The 21,229-nt window shown below is 46.0% G+C and overlaps 1 protein-coding gene and 1 pseudogene across 9 annotated transcripts in view; one reads left to right on the forward strand and one right to left on the reverse strand.

Annotated features, from left to right (window-relative positions):
• The window catches only part of ENOX1 (ecto-NOX disulfide-thiol exchanger 1), a 436,596-nt gene that overhangs the window by 209,087 nt on the left and 206,280 nt on the right, over nucleotides 1-21,229 (reverse strand). The window contains exon 1 of one of the 9 annotated variants that reach the window (XM_016158155.2): nucleotides 10,996-12,180. The exons of the other annotated variants lie outside the window; for them this stretch is intronic. The gene's annotated coding sequence lies outside the window, so the exon portion shown is untranslated. Of the gene's footprint in view, nucleotides 1-10,995; nucleotides 12,181-21,229 lie in introns of those variants that run through there. 9 annotated transcript variants of the gene reach the window in all.
• On the forward strand, nucleotides 3,411-3,526 carry LOC118609900 (annotated as a pseudogene).

Here is a 21,229-nt window from a genome sequence, read left to right on the forward strand (position 1 = left end):
ATAGCATCAATCACAGTCATTTAATATTAAATATTTATGAGGTTACTGATTTGTCCAGTCAGTGGGTCACTTTAACTATTTATTGCAGATGAGTTTGGGCCATCTCCTAGTGCCAGGCAGTACGGAAGTGTTAAAAATAATGAAAAAAAAAAAACGAACGAAGATTGGCCATGTTTAAAGGCACAGGAACCAACCTAAAAGAGTTCCCAATGGCAAAATTAAAACAATTTGAGAAACAAAACAAATAATGATAGTATTAGACCGTATAACCTGAAGAATAAAATAAATATTCATGAGTCCTTAGTGATATAAATAAATGATTGAATAAATAAATAAATAAGAAAGGAGAGACATGTCTTCTTTACAGAATTTCAAATGGAAAACAGAAAGGAGGGAAATAGAAAATAATTAGAAGAATCAGTAGTAATTGCTACAGGCAAGATCCAATGATGAATACTAAAATCAGTAGGTGAAAATTTCAGGGAGAGTTAACTAGTCTCCAAGTACTTCCCCTGCCCAAATATTTATTAATTACGCTGGCTGTTTTAATATATATCCAATAGTCTTTGATAGTCTTCTACGTAGGAGATGTAACTTAATTTCTCTCCCCTTACCTATGTGTTAGACTCAGTGACTTGCTTGAAATGAACGTAATATAGAAAAAGAAAACAGTAACTGAAAAGAAAGTTGGCGGATATCTCTTAATCAAGTGACCCAGGTTCACAGCCTCCATGAAAGTCATGTTGATATCAAACATCTTTCATATGACGAAAAGGGTACTTCATCTCTGTGGTATCTTCTCTAGAATCCACAACCCTCATCCAACGTTAACAAAACAACAGAAAAAAAAAAATTGTGGACTACTCTGCAAAATATCTGACTAGTACTCTTCAAAACTGTCAAGATCATGAACAAGGAAAACCTGTGACAATACCGCGGACTGGAGGAAGCTAAGGGGATGTGACCCCAGTGGCATCCTAGTCTGGATCCTAGAACAGGAAAAAAACACAATTGAAAAACTGGTGAAGTCTGAGTAAAGTGTGGAGTATAGCTAACTGTACTATACCAACGTTAATTTCTTAGTTTTGATGAATGTACCATGGTTAGGTAACTGTGGAACCACAGATATTAAGATAAGCTGGGGGAAGGGTATACAGGAACTCTCCGTACTGTCCTTGTAAATCTAAAATTATTTGTTAAATCTAAAATTATTTCAAAATGATTTTTTTTAATTAAAAACAATCTATTGTATCACTCCACACATCCGTGTTTGGACAAAAGCCTGTACTCCCTATGTCTGTATTAATCATCGAACTTGTGCTCCCTTTTGTGAGATACAGTCTAGAGTAGTTTGAGTTTATAATTAAACATAACTGAATTTTATGAAATGACCTAAAGGAGAACAATTTATTAGTAACGTTATAGTTCGTTAGTGATATTATGGCTGTTAGAAACAGCCATAACAACTATTTCCAAGAAGACATAGCGCACCATAAGGGAAGAAAATAATCGAGGTTAGCATACATAACCACTTGTACTTCAAAAATAATGAAGGTAACACCGACTCTTAGTAAATGAGTAAGTAAAAGAAACGTAGCTATTCTTTAGTAAGATAAGACCAAATTATTTCATATCTTCACTTCTCAAACAACTGTAAAAAGACATGAGATTTATCTTGGTTCTAGATGTTTCTAGCTCAAGATGGCAAACTGATCACATTGGCTTATCCCATGCCTTCCCAGGTTCTCTTTAATACTAAAGTCAAGAGGACAATTGGTCTTAACACTACAAAACCAAAAGCAAACGGGAATGAATGAAACATTCTAGCAAAATCTTAGATGACAGAAGTGTGCTGAAGACCGATAAAGCTATAACGTGGATACATGTACGAAGGAAGGATGATCAAAAGAATGCAAACACTCGAAGACGCCTCCTGGAAAACAATCAGATTTCCAAAAAAAAAATAAAAAATAATAAAAAAAATACTGTCAAAAGTGAGCCTCTGGTCTATAATCACTGATGATATGGAGTTCCTAGTCAAATTTGCATTCTTAAATATATTTGAATAATGACTTTTGATGGACTTTGAGAAAGTTGGAAAGATAAAGGAAAATATCTATAATAAGCAAATAAACAGACAAAAAAGACCCTGGAGGAAACCCGAATAATTTGGAGAATAGACGAGAACTTTAAAAACTCTAAAAAACAAGAACAGGGTTCTACAAAATAAGAGGAACAATCAGAGAATGAGAAAAAGTACTGGAAGATTAAAAGTATAATAGTCAATAATAAAAGTCCATATATGGTAAGAAAATAGTTTTAAATAAGTCTCCCAAAAAGTTAAAAACACTAAAAAAAAAAAGGAAAACACATGAGGAAATATGTACAGAATCCAACCAGAGGCTCAAATACTAAGATTTCTAAAGAGAATTCTAAAGAAAAACAGAGAAGAAATAATCAAAGAAATAGTTTAAAAGAAATTCCCATAACTAAAGGTCAAAAGTTTTCAGAACGGAAGTGCCCATTAAGAAGCCCATCAAAAGGGCCTATGAAGAAAAGAACCATAACCAGATGTTTTATTAAGAAATCTTAAAAATAAGTTTCTAAAAACTGAGGGGAGGAAAAGGGGACAAGAATCTGAGATTTTTTTTTTTTATCAGCAACACTGGATGCTAAAAATAGGGCAATGTCTCACAAATTCCCAGGGACGATTATTTTTAACCTATCATTCTTGATCTAGCCAAAATACCAACCAACTCATTTTCGGATATGGAGAAATTCAGAATATTTACTTCCCGCATTCCCTTTCTTTGAGGGTTCTTGAGGACATGCTCCAGCGGCACTTGGAATCGGCGTGAGGGAGAGGAAGACATGGATCCAGGGAAGATGGACCCAACACGAGACGCCTACACAGCAGATGCTACAGTCGGGGGCGGCGGGAGAGGTCCGGGAGCAGAGGGCATTCCGAAGACCTCACCCTCCCGCCTGAGGAGCTGGAGGTACGTAACGAGCCAGAAGGACAGGTGAGGCAAAGAAAAATTACGGCAAGTGGAGACTCTGGGAAACAACAAAAGCTACACGAAATAAGTCAACGTGATTAGAGTACACCGCTTTCGTCAGCGGCGAGAGTAATGACGTATTCATAATACTTTTGGTATTGATTTTTAAGCTTTAGAACTACCCGAGACAAAACACTAAAGTCTTAATATAGTTAAAAGTCACATACGAATGATATCAACTTTAATAACATAAAATTAAAAGCACGGATGAGAGCACTGGGAAGTATTAATGGGAGAAGTAGTTAGAGAAGGGCATTATTCTCATCGCACAAAGTAAGAAATCGTTAGATACTGTCTACAGTTAATAAGATAGATAATGGGAATAAGTGTATTATTTGAAGGTACATAGGGGTCTATGGCCATGCCACCCTGAACAAGCCCGATGTCTGATCTTGGAAGCTAAGCAGGGTCGGGCCTACTTAGTACTTGAATGGGAGACCACCTAGGAAGACCAGGTGTTGTAGGCGTAAAAAAAGTAAAAAATAAGGGATTGTAAATTTACAGGGTTCTTGCAATCTGTGAGGTCAACCAAGGGTTGCCTTACCTAAAAATATAAAAATAAAAATAAAGGTACATAGGGAACAAGAGAAGAACCAAAGATGTTGAATATATTAAGAATGGGGAGGCAGCAATAAATAAGCTAGATCCTTATTTACCATAATAAGTCAATAGGTAACATCTAAACTTGACCAATCAAGAAATGGTAATTATACACACATACTTGATTCAGCCAATATTACAAATATACTTAGAGCTATAAAAGCACTAACAAAAATATAAGCACAGAAACATCAAAAGAATTATAAGTGTTTCTCTGTGCAATAAATCTGAGAGCGAGATCCGAAACTATAGCTTTTCATTATAAGCTGGTTGTATTTTTCAATTTTTAAAAGCATATAGATGTATTTTTTTTTTGGATAAAAATAAATGTGAAATATTTATTAACATTTAAAAACCATCTATTTGGAAATCATCCAACTAGTCTACGTGCTTTGGAGTACAGCCTTCCACATTTCAGTAATAAGGTCTTGGTGTTTCAGAAATTAAAATACGACATTTTAAAGTCTCAAATAGAAACGCCTTCTACAAATCCCATCCGGTGGCAGACATTATTCACTGAAACATTTTAGAATACGTGACAAAGCCTCCTTCAGGGATATTAGGTGTTAAAGAAATAATAATAATAATAATAAATTGTGGTTAAAACACTTGTGAAACGTGTGAGGTGAATGAATGCCTGTCCCTCATGATTCTCCATGAGAGCTCTGGCACATGTCAGAGAAAGGGGCGGATCTGTCTCCTCTGCAGTGGTGGGAGACCGCTTAAATCTGAGCCATTCCCAGGTATTCTGGGTCTGTCATTTACGTCCTCTGCAATTTCCAGCAAGCAGCACGACCAACTGCCCATCGGAATAGGGGTCCGTGGGCCACCTGCCCAACGTTCAGTTCTGAGACACAATATTTCCACCATCAAACACAATATCGCCCAAGTGACATTAGGTATGCCAAGATAGCACAGAATTTATGTCACTTGAAATTTGGGAATGTACCTAGTATGGCATAAAGTTGAATTTTCTGGACATAATGACGACTCTGCGATATAGATTTGGAAAAAGTAAAAATGAAGTGGAAAACCTTAAAAAAGAGACAAATGTCAAAATAAGAAAGACTGTAGAGTCTGTGTATGGTATTCTCATTCATCTTCAAATATCCTTTGCTCTGTGTTTAAACATTTCAAATGAAGAGTTTTTCTAATGTCATTCGATATAGGCCAACATGTGAAATTCAACAGCCAGACTTTAAATATTTCCCATCTTGTAGGAGGTTTAAAAATGAACGCTGGCTTGCTTTTCGTAAGGAAAAAAAAAAAAAAAAAATACAGGTCTCTCCCCACTTCCTGAATGAGAATTTTCTAGCTACTGCAAAGTTTCCAGACACACGTTCTCATGAATGTGTAGTCCTACGTGACAGAAAGAATTAGAAGGAGCCACGGAAATGTTCTGGCAATTGAATAACCACCAAAAAGGGTAAATAATCTATAAATGCTACAGGATCGCCTTGCTGTGAATAAAATCAGAGATTAAGGACCCTCCCACACCCTTCCAGGTAAATTTTCCCAAGCCTTTTAGAATGAGGCAAGGACAGGAGGTCACAGCCTCGCCTGCCTGCACTGCGGGTTCTGAGGCTTTCACACACAGTGAAAGTCGTTACTGACACCACGATTACGACACGACCCTTTTAAGCAGGTGAGTTCCATGAGAGCAAGGAATGTCGTCTCAGCTCCTGCCGCATCCCGCCTTCTAGAGAGCGTCCGATGTGTAACAAGCATTCTGTAAGTTTATAATTTCATTGTAGAAAGCAAAGGAGCATGTACAGGCGAAAGTGTTCCTGCAAACTCGACAATGTTCTAAGACGCCTGTTACCACTGTCATCCCACACGTCCAGCCCCCCGTCGGGCCCTGGCAAAGCCATCCCCTGCACTGTGCACTCTGAACACTGGCCCGTGGCCCTGGACGCAGCCACGGGCGGCGGGCAGACCAGTGCAGGCGCTCGGCGTATAACGTCTGGAGCCAGACTGCGTGGGTTCAGCCCTGGTGTAAGACTGCCTGACCGGCTGTCTGACCTTGAGCGAGTTATTTAACCTCCTCGCGCTTCGTTTGCTCATCTGTAAGTTGGGCAATGATAACGTCTAACTTACGGGGCTGTAGTGAGAATTACAAGGGTCACTACATACAACTCAGAGAAAACCCGGCCCGGCATGTGGCAAGCGTTAGGTACCGTTGCTCGTTTTTTTGTTTTTGTTGTTGTTGTTGTTATTGTTTTTTTTTTTTTTTAACTAAAGCCAGACGAGTTTCAGGACAGATTTCATACTCCTGAATTCCCGAAGTTTCAGCGGAGCCACAGTTCCCTGAGTTACATATTTAGGGTAAAATGTGGATGTTAGCTGAGGCATTTATTTAATCACAGAGACAGTTTCCAGCTCTCTACTCACTCTGCATGTTTTTCAAGGCACATTGCTAAACGTGTTTTCTTTCTCCTGGAGGCTGTTTAAAGTGACTTGGGCATGATAAGCTTCTTTTAAAAGTAAAACAGCTTTAATTGTTAGTAAGATTTGCTTGTGGAACATTCTTAGAGTTGGTAAGCTAACGTATTTTCAGATAGCAATTTCATTCTTCAGAGCTTAGTTTATGATTATCGTACACGTGATGGACTTTGTGAAGTGATGTTTATATTGACTCTTTGCTTCATTAGTATTGAAATCCAGATGTCAGTTTACTTCGATATAAACATGTCCGATTGACGTGAATTTTTCTAGAGACTTCAGAAGGAAAAACTCAAAACAAAACAACACACCACTTCTGAATCACATTCCGAGTTGTAAGATCTTTCAGTCGGAATTTACTAAATTAGGTCAAGGGGTTCTCTTGGGGGGAGGAAAAGGAAGTTTGCCAAAAAAATTCTAAATTTCCCCAAATAAAGCATAAGGCAATATGCCATTTCACTGATTCTTATTTGTTCTGTTTTAGTGCTTTGGGAAATGTTAGGCCACTGGTCTGCAGGATTTCATCTCCTTGTAGGGGAAAAACTGTCACCAGCAGCTGCTGCGGCTTCAGGCTGTAATAATCTTTCAGGTTCATCCTAAAAGATTTAAGCAGAGATCAGCAGACATTTCCTCTCCATAGGTGGCCATGCCAATACCCCAGTGTACAGCTGAGAAACATGTGTCTGTGTGTTTATATTTACATACATTCCACAACAAACATATAGAAGTATGATCGATTGATTCTTTTATAAGATCGGGTTGACTTTTTCTATTACTAGTAGGTCTAAAAATGGCTGTTCAGATTTAAACTGTTACAAACAGTTCATGAAAAATCTTCCCAGAGCAACGGAGCCCAGGAAGCTAATTCTAACTTGTTTTCCTTTCAACTCAACTATATACACTTCTAATTACCCAACGCTGTTTGAGGCTACCATTTTGCGTATTTTCATCCAAAAATTCAAACCTACTCCATCCTGAGAACAAAAGCTGGCAAGAGGCACTCAAGTGATGAGTGAACAAAATGCAATAAAAAAGCAACATACTGACATGGAAATGTCATGTGAGCTTCCGAATGGCAGACAGCTCCAAAGTTTACCAAAATATTTTGAAACACTTTGCCAATAAGCATTTAATTGACTGAAAGACTTGCCAACACTATTCTAGAGATGTCTAACATACTACATAATAAAGAATACCATTTACGATAAAAAATTAAATGTTAGAAATATATCTTTAGAGCGCTTCCAAAACCAAGGCAGCTTTTTCTCCCCAATGTTGGCCAAGGAAGTAACTGGGATATTGTCGGTTTTCATATTGGATATTCATATATTACTTGCTCCTTATCACTTGTCTTTTTGCATAGCAGTAAAATAAATCAAACAACCTGTATTTATTATAAGAACCAAAGAACTACAAATTTATTGGCTCAAATTGCTATTAGTTAGATCCTGACTCACAGGGCCACTATCCATCCTTCCATCCATCTATCCATCCACCCACCAACCCACCCTTCCTTCCATCCATCTGTCCGTTGTCCATTCATCCTTCTATCCATCCATCCAACCACCCATCCATCTGCCCGTTCATCCATCCATCCAGATATCTACCCATCCTCCTATCCATCCACCCATCCACCCATCCATCCATCCATCCATCCATCCAGTTATCCATCTATTTATCCATTTTTCTAACAAGCATTATTACTCAAGTACCTAAGATCTGTCGCACATTATGCTGATTGCCAGAGACATAATGATGAATAAGACAGAGTTTCTGGCATCATTGGGGTTTACAGCATAGCTGGGAAGACTCACAGTAAAAGGAATCATCACCATAATTTGTGCTGGGTGGTAGGGTCCAAAGAACAGCATGTTAGGTGGGAAGTGGAGAGATCACAAAGGATCCCCGAAACACCTGGCGTTTATCCCGAGGCCTTAAAAACAAGTAGTACTGGGTCAGGAAAAAGAAAATGAAAGCAGTTCGGGGTGAGAAGGAACAGCACAACTAGATAAGCAGAAGGGAAGGGGAGAGACCTTGAAAGGCCAGAGAAGGGAGGTCTGGTGTGTATGCAGATGATAAGGAGAGGAGTAGCAAGAACCAAGACTAGAGAGAGAGGCACAGCTTGGGAGGGTTCCCATGTTTCTGAGGTTTATCTTTTGCCCCTGATCCCTCTTCTCTGATCATTGATCATTTTAATAAATACCAGAGAGGCTAACTCTAACAATGCACCCTGAAGTAGTAGTAAACTATATAAGTATGAGTCCATTACTCTTAATACGAACCTCACCTTGCAACCCAATGAATTGTCTATAACTAAACACAAGCGACTACCCATTTACCCCACCAGGAAATCTGGGAGAGCTTTTAAAATGACAGATGAACCATGCTGACCGAATCTCCATCTCTGGTTTACATTTCCTTATGAGATGTATTAAAACGAGGAAAAAAATAATACAAAAGTAATGAATACATCGAAAATCAATCAATAAAAAAAAAAAAGAGAGAGAAAAGAAAATCACAAGTACTCTTTGGCCTTCAAGTAAATGTTCTCCTTTAGCTGTTGATCCCAATTTTTAAAAATGATAGTTTTCAAAAATAAAAATAAAAATCTCAGCACTATAATTATTCATTAACTTATTATGTAAACAATAAAATGTTCTCATAGAAAACATCAAAACCTTTACCTATGGAACTCACACATTAAGGCAACGCTTGCTCACATTCAGGCACATTTACACACACATTTGCACGAGTGTCTATTTCTCTCATAGCAGGCAGTGAGCGGGACAGGAATAATTAGCTTTTATCCTTACGGGTTAAGCAGAACAATGTTATCTCCAGATATCTTCACATTTATCTCCAGAGACAAAGGGGCACTTTCGGATTTCAGCCCTTTTTGCTGTCGTTGTTGGATTCTATTTAAATTAGAATAAAATGCACTTCAAACCACTGTAATATATCCTAAATTCCCAACCCAGAGCATGTTTTCTTTTTCGTCTTAAATATTTTGTTGTTCCATCACGGTTAGTCCCTATGGGTAGCTGCTAAATTCCTAAACCAGAAGCAACTGTACCTCAGGAAGACGTTTCTGTCTAGCACCAAATATATTTTTATCTTAATAAATCATAAAATGTCTCTCTGATCCTTCAGTTTTTTCTAAATCCTCTTCCCTTTTCGCACCGGGACATGAACGAGCAGCTGCAGCCAAGCACATCGTCCGAGAGGGACTGTTAACTTGGGTAGCGCGGCGGAGACGGCGCACGGAGCTTAGCCAGACGCCCCATCTCTGTGCTCACACCGCCCCGGTTCTGGGTCCTGGTCCCACTCCATCCAAACTGCCCGTTCTGACGAACGCTTCCAAACTCAGTTGTCTGAAACGATGTGTGGAAACTGAACGGGAGGCCCATTTTGCCTTAATCGGCACAACTTTCTTTCAATTCAAGTTCTATAAATAATGGATTTGCCTTATAAAGTAGTAAACTCTCTTGACCTGTGTCAGCTGAGCACTTGACTTATTAGCTGGATAATCGATCAAGATGCCATGGAAGGGACAGGTGGATTCTATGGAGAAAAGTGGCCAGAAGACCAGCTTTGATCCCCCTAAAATAACCTTATCATCGGGGCTGAGGCTGCCTGTCCACCCAGGTGTGGGCTGAGGCGCCTCGTGTCTAATAACAAGTCACTTAAACATGGCCGGTCCACCGGTGCCTTCCAGGTACACATATCATCGTCACACCGTGCAATGACATTATCTTCAGATCGACGGATGTTCACAGCGTTAGCCGACCAGGAAGTGGGGCCAGACGGCCCTGTGAGTCACTCACTCCCAAAGGGCAGACACTGAGGAACAGCCTCAAAAAGATTCTGAGGCCATCTGCTTAAAAGTCACTGTGGTGTGATTTTTATAGTGCATAATCCTGGATCCCAGCCAAGAGCTAAGGATAGATTAGCAGAGGGCAGGGCCAGGAACCTGCATTTCGACAGGCTCCCGAGGCACGTCCTAGTCAGGGCCTAAACGCTGGAGGGTTAGCCAGCTTTTCGCAAGGAACGTCTCTGGGAGTTATTATATTTATTCTTCTTCATTTGAGTGTCTTTCATGAGCAGCCACTGCCTTGACCCTCCCGGTCTCTCACGTGTTTATTTAACAAATACACAGTATTTCCTGCACGCGAGGCCCTGTCGCTTGATTAGATTCTCACCAGGACACCTTCTGCGGTAGATAATATTCTAACGCCCATGTTCTTGATGGGGAAATGTATGCGCAGAGAACCCAGAGGGCCTTGCTCCACAGCACACTCAAGACGTGACCCCAGGCTGTCTGTTCCCATGTCAACCCCCATACTACTCATGAGACCTGCAGCTCCGGAAGAAGGTTCGCAATGCCCGTGGGGACAGCACCGCCCCCCCCCCCGGGCACCCCTGATCCCGGCTTCGCGGCGGAGCTTCGCGTTTCTCCAGGATGTCCTCCTACTCCACACCGCTGTGCCTTCCCGGCTCTGTCCTCTGATACGCCCTGTGTGTCCCCGTCCCCTTCACATGGCTAATTCCTCCCCGTCTGACAAAACCTGGACCCTGTCGCGGGGTGTCCCGGATGAGCGAGGTTCTCCTCTCCCGCTCTGCTCTTCCGGGGCGCTCTGCACAGGGGCCCCCTGGCACTAATCACACGGAGCTGCTCAGTCAGACCCGCCCTCCACCTCCAGCCTCCACTGGGGACCAGAAACCCCCTAAGGACGGACATCAAGCCTTTGTTGTTTGCTGTTCCAGAGGTGAGCAGGGGTGATACAGAGGCTTGAGGCAGAAATGCAAAGTTGTACACAAAGCAAGGAATGGCTGGCTGAGCGCTTTGTAACACAAGTCACCACCTTCTCCCACCACTGCGAGTTCATTTACATACCATTAACTTCTGGACAGGAAGGCTGGCGGGCAGGAACGCGAAGCTACTGTGATTGGAGAGCAATCCAAATGTCAGAGAAAATACCTCTGCCATGACCACTGAAGCCAAAATCCTCTACTGATCTCGGAAAACGTGAATTGGACACAGGTTTCTCGGACTCTCCCGCAGCGTGGAGGGAGGTAGCGACCCTACCGCAGGGTGTAAACGTGTGGGAGCCGCGGGGAGCCGCGAAGCCTGGCGTGTGGACCCAGCCAGGCCTTTCTCCTGCAGTTGGCGACAGCAAGAAATGCGGAGAGCTTGCGCTTCCTGGCTGCTGCGGGATCAAGTTCCCCCGGCTCTGCGGTGGCCACGGAAGCCATTTGGGGAAAATGAAATTCTTTCGCAGAAGAACAAGGGGGAAGCTGGAACGCTTCGGTTCCTTGGCTCCCGCTTCCAGAAAAGTCTTGTTCGGTCCTTCACCTAACTTGTCTTTCACCTAACTTGTCTTTCAGGGGCTTAGTAAATCAAAGTGGAGAGTTGCGAAATGTTCTCCCGGCTTAGGGTAAGAATTTCTCACATGCCTAGAAAGCCACCCGAGTTGTACTTAAAATTGTTTAAACAAGTGTAGCAGCCCAAACACAGAGTGTTAGCTTCTCCAGCCTGTGCAGCTCACTAAATTCTCGAGATGGTGCACATGCTGAGCAGGCGCGCTGGCATTTTTTTTTTTTTCCTTTTAAAGAGATGTAGTCTTTTCCCTCACATCAAAGAAACTCTATCAAAGAAACACAAACCGGAATTTGTGACTACAGTATAAACAGACCGAATTAATTTTTCCTGCTACACAATACCCTAAGACGAAAACAGGCTGAAGCTATTACGCTAATTCGGTGATGGGGAGCTCAGATTAGCACAAAAATAAACAATGTGCTTCAGATAAAAGCGCCCATGCTGTACCTCGCAATTATATTTGATGATGGAAAATACGTTCATGAAGGCTTTGGCCTAGTGATTTGAGGGAAAATGCCCTCGAGTCTTCAGGTCCCGCAGCAAGTTTTGTGGGACGCGTGTGGTTCCGTGAAACCCATGGTTTATCAAATGAAGCCTGGTCAGGGTCAGGGGGCTTTGGCCCAAAGCTCGGGAGCGAGGGCCCCGCCGTGGCCCTGGCCGTGGCCGTGACCTTGACCTTGACCGTGACGGGCTCTCAGGTGGGCATCTCAACCGCCCTGCTCAAGGCGCAGCCTTGTGCTTCCCTTCCAGACGGATCCTGGGGTGAGCCGGGGACACTGAGCCCCAGGCGCAGCGGGCGCCCCCGCACGGAGGCGACCCCGGGCCTGCAGTCCGCGCCCTGCGCCCCGCAAGGTGCCCGCCCCGTGCGCTCCGGAAGCGGCAGCAAGGACGCACCTGCGGAGACCGACCTGCGGGCACCGACCTGCGCCTCCCTGGCCGCGCCTCGCCGCCCAGTGCGGCCGGGTCCCCGACCCCGCGGGCCACGGCCACGCAGCCGCTCCCGGTGCGCTCCGGACCAGAAGCTGGCGCGGGTGCACGCGACGTCCCGGGACCGCGCGCGGCCGCCTCTCCGGGGGGCTCGCGACGGTCCTGCCTGCCAGACGGTGGACAGCGCCGAGGCGGCCGTCGCGTGCACGGGGGACCAGCTTCCCCGCTCCGGCTCCCCCGACCCTTCCACCTCGCGCGGGCGCTGCAGTGGCCGGGGGCCCACCAACCTCCGTCTCATCCGTTTTACCCCCGGGGGGCGGGGCTCCTAAAGCCTCCCCGCGATTAGACACGAAGGTCGACGGGCGCCGAAGCATCTCCGGCCACCCTCTCAGGAGGCTTTCCAATACCAGCTAAGCGCCCTGAGCCGGGGAGTCTCCATTTCTGTTTTGAAACAAACATACATGTGTTCACATACAATACACACTCCCACGGTGTCCACATCGAAGAATTAAAAAGTAAATCTTGGAAAACATGATCCCGTGGACACTTCGCTCATTTTAACATTCTTTCATTAAACTTAAGATTGAAGCCAGTGACCCCAGGCAGTCTGTGCCGGACTCTGCCCAGCCCTGGTCAAGAGCCTCTGCCACATCTCCTTTCCTTCCAGGTGCGTGAAAAGCCTGGGGCCTGAAGAGAACGTGGGTGGAGAACGCAGGAAGCCTAGCCGCACGCGCGTAAATAATCCTTTACGTTAGGAATCTTCACGCAAAAGTTGTGTGGGGGGGCGTTGTCAAGGCAACCGAGATGCGCATTAATTCAGACCCAGACGAATGCAGCGGATTCAATTCAATTCAATCCAGTTCAGTTCAGTTCAGTTCAACTCAATTCAATTCAAACCATTATTGAACATGTGTATTTCTCCCCATCTCGTCCACCCCAGGCACCACCACCTCTGACTCATGAGCCTACAGCACTGCAGTAATCACACGCCGGTTAGAAAACAAACAAACAAACAAACAACAAACTCGTCTGTCCGCTGATAAGGAACAGACTCTCTGGCCTAAAACGCGAAGCTTCGCCCGGCCTCTGCAGCCTCACTGGCCACCACCTCGGCTGCTTCTTCCCACTTCCTGTCTCTGCGCCTCAGCTCGGGCTGTCGCCAGTGCGGGAAATGCTTTCTGCACGCTCTCCGGGACCCGCCTGTGACCAGCGCCGAGGCCGCCCCTCTGGGCCGCCAGTCTCCCGAATGAGTCGACGCCTCCTTCATCTTAATGCTCCCGGAACCCAGCAGAGCACTTGGCTGACAGTAAATGTCCGTCTAATAACTGAGTAAATAAGTGGACTCTAGTTTAGAAATGTGACCGTGACTACTCAGCGACTGCTCCGACTGGCTCAGGGACTGGGTTTCACCACGACGACACCGGGCGATACCAATTTTTACCAGCTCTCCCACGGCGGGTCAGGAGCAGGTCCCAGACCCCCCTCCTCGGCCTCTGCCCGAGCACATTTCACCACCACTGACCCTGCTTGTTCCTTGGAGTCCCTTAAATATAATCCTCATCCTAGACTCACGCGAGGAATCTTGAGGTTCTAAATATCTTACTAATAAGTTCCCTGAAGCAAAAGGCAAGGTTTTTCTGTTTTAGTATTTCATATTTTATATAAATTTTTAAGAAATTTCTAGGGTCACTGTTCTGGTTCGAAAGTTGTGTCCCTCCAAATTCATAAGTTGAACCTTAATGCCCAAAGTCACGCTGCTAGGAGGTGATTAGGTAAAGCCCTTGAAAATGTGGTAAAGCCTTTGAAAATGGGATTAGTGCCCGTTCGAAAGTGGCCTGAGATAGATCTAATCATGCCTTCCGTCCTGTGAGGTTACGTCGAAAAGACACCAAGAAATGAGCCCTCACAAGACGTGAAATCTGATGGCACCTCGATCTTGAACTTCCCGGCCTCCATAACGGTGAGAAATACATTTCGGTTGTTTATAAGCCACCCAGTTTTTGGCATTTTCGTTACAGCAGCCCCAAAGGACTAAGATAATTACTAAGAAATACTGACTTATCTCCTACTTTGTGGAAGAAGCGAGGCTAGCAGGGTGGGGTAAAAAAAAAATACATGATATCATCTTTTTTTTTCACAGGGCTTTTCATCCAGATGGAGAGACACAGGGTAAGGACCCATGACCAAAACTACCATCAAGTGAGCTACACGGATACAGGACCAGGGAGGCTTTGGTGTGGTGGCCCTTGGCCGGGCAGCGCGGAGGGCGTCTGAGGAGAAGGTGTCCCTAAGAGAGAAAGCATGATGCAAGCAAGGCCTCCAGGGTCGAGGAAGTGACGGCCAGCAGGCCTACGCCCCAGGATGCTTTGCAGCAACCCTAGCAGTGAGGAGAGGTGGGTGAGGGTGGACGGAAAGGCAGGGTGGAAGCGGGCTCTGCGTCAGGGACCTGCGTGAGCCGGGAATCATGGCAGCACGCTCGCCCGGGCACCGACTGTCACCCACACAGGCCGTCGCCCTTGAGAAGCAGTCCTCTCGTGAACGCTCTCTTCCTCTTTAGAGGTCAGGATAAACAAACCAACCAACAAACAAACAACAAACCATGCACTAAACTAAGAGAGCCCATACATCATTTGAGATGCTGGAAACTTTTCGGGGTAGCATATTTGTACATGATAAACAAAGGGAAGAGGGACCTGGCAGCGGCAGGGTCCCAGAGGGCCGGCTGCCTTCGCGACACCGCAGAGGACGAGCAGTCAGAGCGGGCCGCATTTACCAGTGACGGGCACAGCCAAGGGACACGGCAGAGCGTGGGGCTTCCGCGTGGGTGACGTCCAACCGCGTCTGGCTGCCCAGAGCCAAGAGCCTGAATCTTTGGAGACTTAGCTTCGAAGATCCAGCGTAAGAAGTCAGAGCGCTGTCGTCCTTTTCAAGGACGCGCTGTAAGACATCAGCACAGCGCCATGAACTTTAATCAGGGCGAAGCCGAAGCGACTTTCTCCAGCGCAGAAACCCATACTTTCTTCCCCTCGTTATTATCTGCAGAGGATTTAGCATCATCTCTGCCAGTTCCACAGGAGACCTTCAGAAAAACGGGACCTGCGACTTCAGAGAGTTGAAGTAGAGAGACGCCACCTGCTGATGACACCGCGGAGGGAGGGAGCGGTCAGCCCCTCGCGCATCGCCAGGCCAGGGGAGGGGACGGGCGGGAAAGCCGGCCCTTCCTGGCTCCCTGTGACACTCTGCAGCTCTGTGAGGTAGGTCTGATCGCCTTCGTCTGCAGAGATGGTGGCAGTGAGGCCAGAAGAGAAATCCGCCATAGAGCTAAGAAATGGTAGAGCTGGGGCTCGGACCCCGGCCTGAGTCCAAAACCTCTCCCGTCCCTGTGCCCAAGAGAACAGCAGCCGAAATCCTCTCCAAGTCCTGCTGAGGACCCGGCCGGGCGGGCAGGGGAGGGCGCCGTGTGCTGAGACTCTGCTCCGTCCCTCGGCCCTACCACTGAGCCGGGGCAAACTGTGACGGGAACTCTAGTGACAGCTGGGTGTGGCCAGGAGAGGCCGAATGGGGCTCTTCTGGAGTGGGATGGGGCGGGGAAGAGACGTTCTGTACAGACACTTGGACTCCGATGAATGAAAACAGTGATTAGCAGAAGGCTATAATTACGGCGATCAGGTACCATGTTCTTAACAAATAAAATCTGATGCGAAAGGCCTCACTGTACAGAAATATATCTAGATGATTCCGAGTCTGAAATTACCCCGGGCTGGCAAAGGAAGAGAGAAGGTGGGTCTCCGCCGGAAGGTCCTACTCATTCACGCTGTCCCTCCACTCGCCGACCCCCAGCCACAGGAAAGATCGCACCCTGATTAGCATGGGAGATGTCCTTATGTAAGACTCTTGTCCCTAAACAACCCGATGCTGTGGGGGAGACGGTGCCGGTGTGTGGCCAAACGGAAGATGAAAACAATAAATGACAATTACCTTAGGAGGCCAGAGAAGGGCGAGACGTGGCCCCTGGGGCTCAAGGCCCCTCCCGGCCCCTCACCCCCATGACCCCCAGTCTGAATAAAAGCAGAAAGGATCAAACCAATAGGGCCACCTCTGAGCCCCTGTCATCCCCCGCATCAAAACGACAGGATTCCTTCTCATTTAGATAAACGGAATGGAGGGAGGGAGGCAAGTGTTATGTAGTAACTGCTAGGAATTTTCCAGAAACTTCGTATGGTATACGTGCACGCTTCGTAGGTGTACTTTGCCAGAAACCGTTTTCCTTAACACAGAGATGCATCGGAAAGTGTCACTATTTTTCCAAACAAAAGACAAGCATGCCCCGGTCCGTGCTGTCGTCATTTGGAACTGTGGGCAAAAGTCGACATAATTTGACCGTCGTCCAGACCCTTTGCAGGAGGTACACTGACTTCGTCTGTCCAGAAACAGGCTTTTTTCTATAGTAAGAAAATTGACTAACTCTATATTTTACAGATACATGATGAAAGACATATATCGATCAACTCCCACGGAATGATAAAACACTTTGCATCAACTTTAAAACGATGAGATATCCACCCTCCGCAGGCATTTTGGGGTGCTGCCTGATGAGATGCGTGCTGTGTAGGGCGGTGTAGTCCTCGTGGAGAGGAAGAGTCAGGGCGGCCCAGACAGATGCCAGAAGCTCAGCCCAGCTCGCTCAGTGACGACAGGTCCTGGGCCAGTCCCCCCGCTCCCAAAGCAGGGGCTGCGCCCAAACTCTCATGAGACCAGTGACCAGTCTCCTCCCTGCAAGGGAGGCTGCAAATTACCTCCACACCCTATACAGCCTGCGTGCAAGTCAAGTCATTTGGTGCCAGAGTAGAGTTCTTTGTCACTGGCGCTCTCACATGCTTCCTTCGAAAACGAAAGGATGACAGAGAGCAGGAAAGGCAGGGACAGCCTCTGTGGGTGAGGGAGGAGGCGGGCTGGGTGCACCCGTGACCCCTCTGACCCAGGATCCCATCCCACGCCAAAAGATGCTGTGCCCAAGGGGTCGTTGCTCGGAGTAAACATGAATAGACGTGTGAGCGTAGATCAAAAGCATACATTTTCCATGGTGCTTTAACTGCTTATCTGTAAGCCTAATTACCTGAGACCAGGAGGTCCCTGAGGTCGGGGGCTGTGTCCTCAAGGCCCCACTCGGTGTTTAGCAGATTGAGCAGGCTCACCGTGTGCTGGTTACACACAAAATAATAAATACTGCAAGGCAAGAGAGTTGCGCAGGTAAAAATCTGAGCTTTAAAACCCATAGGACAGTTAAGTGTTTCTGACACCATGGACACTGAGCTGTGCAGAGTGACAAATAACAATCACGTCCGAAGCACCTGATGGTGCAGTCAAGGACCAGAGCAGCCCAGCAGGCCCGGGGACAGCAAGGCGGGTCCACCCTCTGAGATGTCAGAGTCTGGTCACATCCAGTGTGGGAAGTATGGAGAAAAGCTCAATTTAAAAATAAGGAAAGTGGGAAAAAAAAAAAAACTTTGCATTAACAAGTTTCAGAGAATTCAATATTTTTACTTCTAAGCCACAGAGATCTAGATTACTAGGGGTTGAACCATAAAACCCCCCTGGGTCAGCCAGGATTGGCTTACCCAGATTTTGTGCACTGGGCTTAATAAAAAATTGTGCTCATTGTTTCGTGCAAGTACGGTAGAGGTTATGAATCACTCATAATGAAGGAGAATAATCCTTAATCCATTTTCATAATTCCCTTATTTCAAAATACAGAAATACACCTGTAAGCACGCAGAATCCTACATGATGATACAGGCCTAGAGAAATGATGTGATCTGCCAAAGTCACACAGCTAACTGACGGCGAGATGAGGCCAGGGTCCGGGTCTCCGGACTCCGGTCTGGTGCACCTGCCCCACGCCGGCGGTTTGCACACGGCGCCGTGCAGAGCCCGCCAGGTGCCGGGAGGGGGCGCGGACGGCGGGCTCCCGCGGTCCTTTCGGGTGGTCCCGCTGGACGTCTGCGCGCTGGAACCCGGATCGGTGGCTTCTGCGCCACTGAACGACTACTGCATGTAATTACCATCATGCCATAAAAGAAGGGCCGTTTTAATACCAAAAACATGTGGAGGAACAGAACCTCAGAATAAATGGAGATTCTTCATGAAATACAGCGCCGCCCCACACTGTTCCTGTTTCTCTGTGGGTCACAGAATAAGGTCGAACGTGGGAACGTCACCGCTCCATGGACACACATCGGGGAAGCACGGTTTTGGGGGAGGAACAGAGAATTCTGATCTCGACCGCATCACCGCGAAGGGACATCCTCTCCTGAAGCATTTTGATCTCTCCCTGGTTTTCACCCATTAAGTTCGATAGTAATTCCCGAGCCACCCCCTGCAAGGGTTGTTCCTTCTCATGCAGAAAAGTCTAGTTCAGTTATTCTCGGAACGCGGCCCCGGGGCCACCTGCGTGAGCAGCCTCGAAGCTGCCTGCCTGCCCATTAAAAACCGAAGCGCCTCGGCCCGCTCTGGATGCGGCTCCCGGTTCTGAGACGTGGGTCACGAGGCAGGACACCTGGGTTCTCGTTTTATCAAATGATGGTTTGCAGTATCTACTCCAATCCAGGTGGCCTCTGAGCGCCCCTACACTGGAGGACACAGAGCTCTACTCCTGACATCCGAGACATCATTCTGGCTTCAGAGAAGGTCTCGCCTGAGCACCCTACACAACATCGCACCTCCGCTGCTCTATCCTTACCCTGCGTTCTTATTTTTTCATAACATCACCACCTCAAATTCAGTTATATGCACATGAGTTAATATGTTTGTCATCTTAGAACTCGGGAGCCGGGAGGTATTCAGCAGCGCGAGTTCTGGACAGTGACTGTTCCTGACCAGTATCCCAGGCGCCAAGCATGACACAAGCCACGTTAGGAAGACGGGGCGGGAGGAGGGGGAAGAAGAACACATTTGACTTTGTTCTAAAAGCCCTCATTCCATCAACTCCGCTTTCACACGTGATGCCAAATAGGGTACGTATACTACTTTCATTAATTTTTTATTACAGTAAAATACGCGTCACATGAAACTGACCACTTTAACGGTTTTCAACTGCACCGCTCAGAGGCGTGAAGTGCGTTCACGCTGTTGTGCAACCGGCACCACCATCCACCCCCGGGACGCTCTTCCTTCTGCAGAACTAAAGCTCCGTACCAATTGAACGGCGGCTGCCCACTTCCCCTGCCTCCGGCCCCTGGAGACCCGCCGCTCTGCTTTCCGTTCCCACGCACCTGACCGCCCCGGCTACCTTACACGAGTAGAATGACGGCATTTGTCTTTCGTGACTGGCTTATCTTACTCAGCATCATGTTCGCGAGGTCCACCCATGCTGCGGCATATGCCAAGACTTCCTTTCTTGTTGTATGTATAAGTCGCATTTCGTTTACCCGCCTGTCCACTGACGGACACTGGGGTCGCTTCTGCCTCCTGGCTCTTGTGAGTAGTGCTGCTATGAACGTGGGTGTACAAATGTCTCTTAGAGACCCCGCTTTTAATTCTTTTGGGTATAGACCCAGAAGTGGACTTGCTGGATGATAGGGTCATTCTACTTTTATTTATTTGTTTGTTTATTTGTTTATTTTTGAGAAATTGCAATGCTGGTTTCCACAGTGGCTGTGTCATTGTATATCGCTACCTACTGGCAATGTGCACATGCTCCATTTTCCGCACAACCTCATTAACACTTGTCATTGTTTCCTATACTAGCCATCCTGAGGGGAATGAGGAGATGTCCCCGCGTGGCTTTGATTTGCATTTCTCTCGTGATTAGTGACGTTGAGCGATTTTTCATATACCTGTTGGCCATTTGTACATCTTTTTGAAGAACTGCCTAGTTGAGTCCTTTGCCAATTTTTTTTTTTTTCTTAATCGCGTTGCCTGATTTGTTGTCTTTGCTGTAGAAGTTCTCTGTAAATGCTGGATATTAATCCCCTGTCAGATTCGTGGTTTGCAAATATTTTCTCCCATTCCGTGGGTTGCTGAAGAATGTCCTTTTTCAATCCCTTGAATCTTAACCTGCCCATAATTTACTGTGGACGATGGAGAGGAGGCCAGTAAGGTTGATCCATGCAGTTCTTAGCCAGCGATGCTCCGTGCGGGCTTCGCGCATGAAGTTTTCTGAGGACGATGAGGACACACTGTAGGATGCTATATGATATCAACTTTTCTTTCCACAGTGGCCGGCAATTAGAAGTACAACTGCTAATTAAAAGCACATAATGTTGGTGATTGTGAATAAAATGCCCTGGGTCACCAGAGCATAACTCCCACAGCATTAGTGGAGAACTCACTAGCTTTATTAAAGATTTAAAGGCCCAGTCACTTTTTCATCATCCTTTAATTAAAACCTCTATGTCTTGCACTTGAAAGCTTTTGCTTCTTATCCATTATTTTCATTCTTTATTCTGGCCTTAAAAAACAAGGATGAAAAATGTAAAAAGCACAAAAGTTTCTAAACGAGCTTTTCATACATTGTAATAATAGAAATGCGTAGTGTTCTGAAGTATTGAAAAAACAAGATTTTAATGTTCTTTGAACTAGAAGGCCATTTGTGAGCAGAACATTTTGGATTTCAGGTTCTCCGCAGTCGCAAGTAAATTTGTAAGTACACAGTTTCTCTCCGCCTCCCTACTCACACCACCGTTTAAGGTCCAAGTTCAAGGTCCTCATGCGGGGAATGATCCAGTTACGGCACAGCTGACTTTTATTTTAATTTGGAACAGTCATTCGCTCTGAAGAACCCGGAACAGCAAGATGTAACCTCCCTCAGATTTGGCTTCCC

The sequence above is a fragment of the Rousettus aegyptiacus genome, unplaced genomic scaffold (genome assembly GCF_014176215.1).
Source record: "Rousettus aegyptiacus isolate mRouAeg1 unplaced genomic scaffold, mRouAeg1.p scaffold_m13_p_11, whole genome shotgun sequence".
In the NCBI taxonomy this organism is placed as follows: Eukaryota; Metazoa; Chordata; class Mammalia; order Chiroptera; family Pteropodidae; genus Rousettus; species Rousettus aegyptiacus.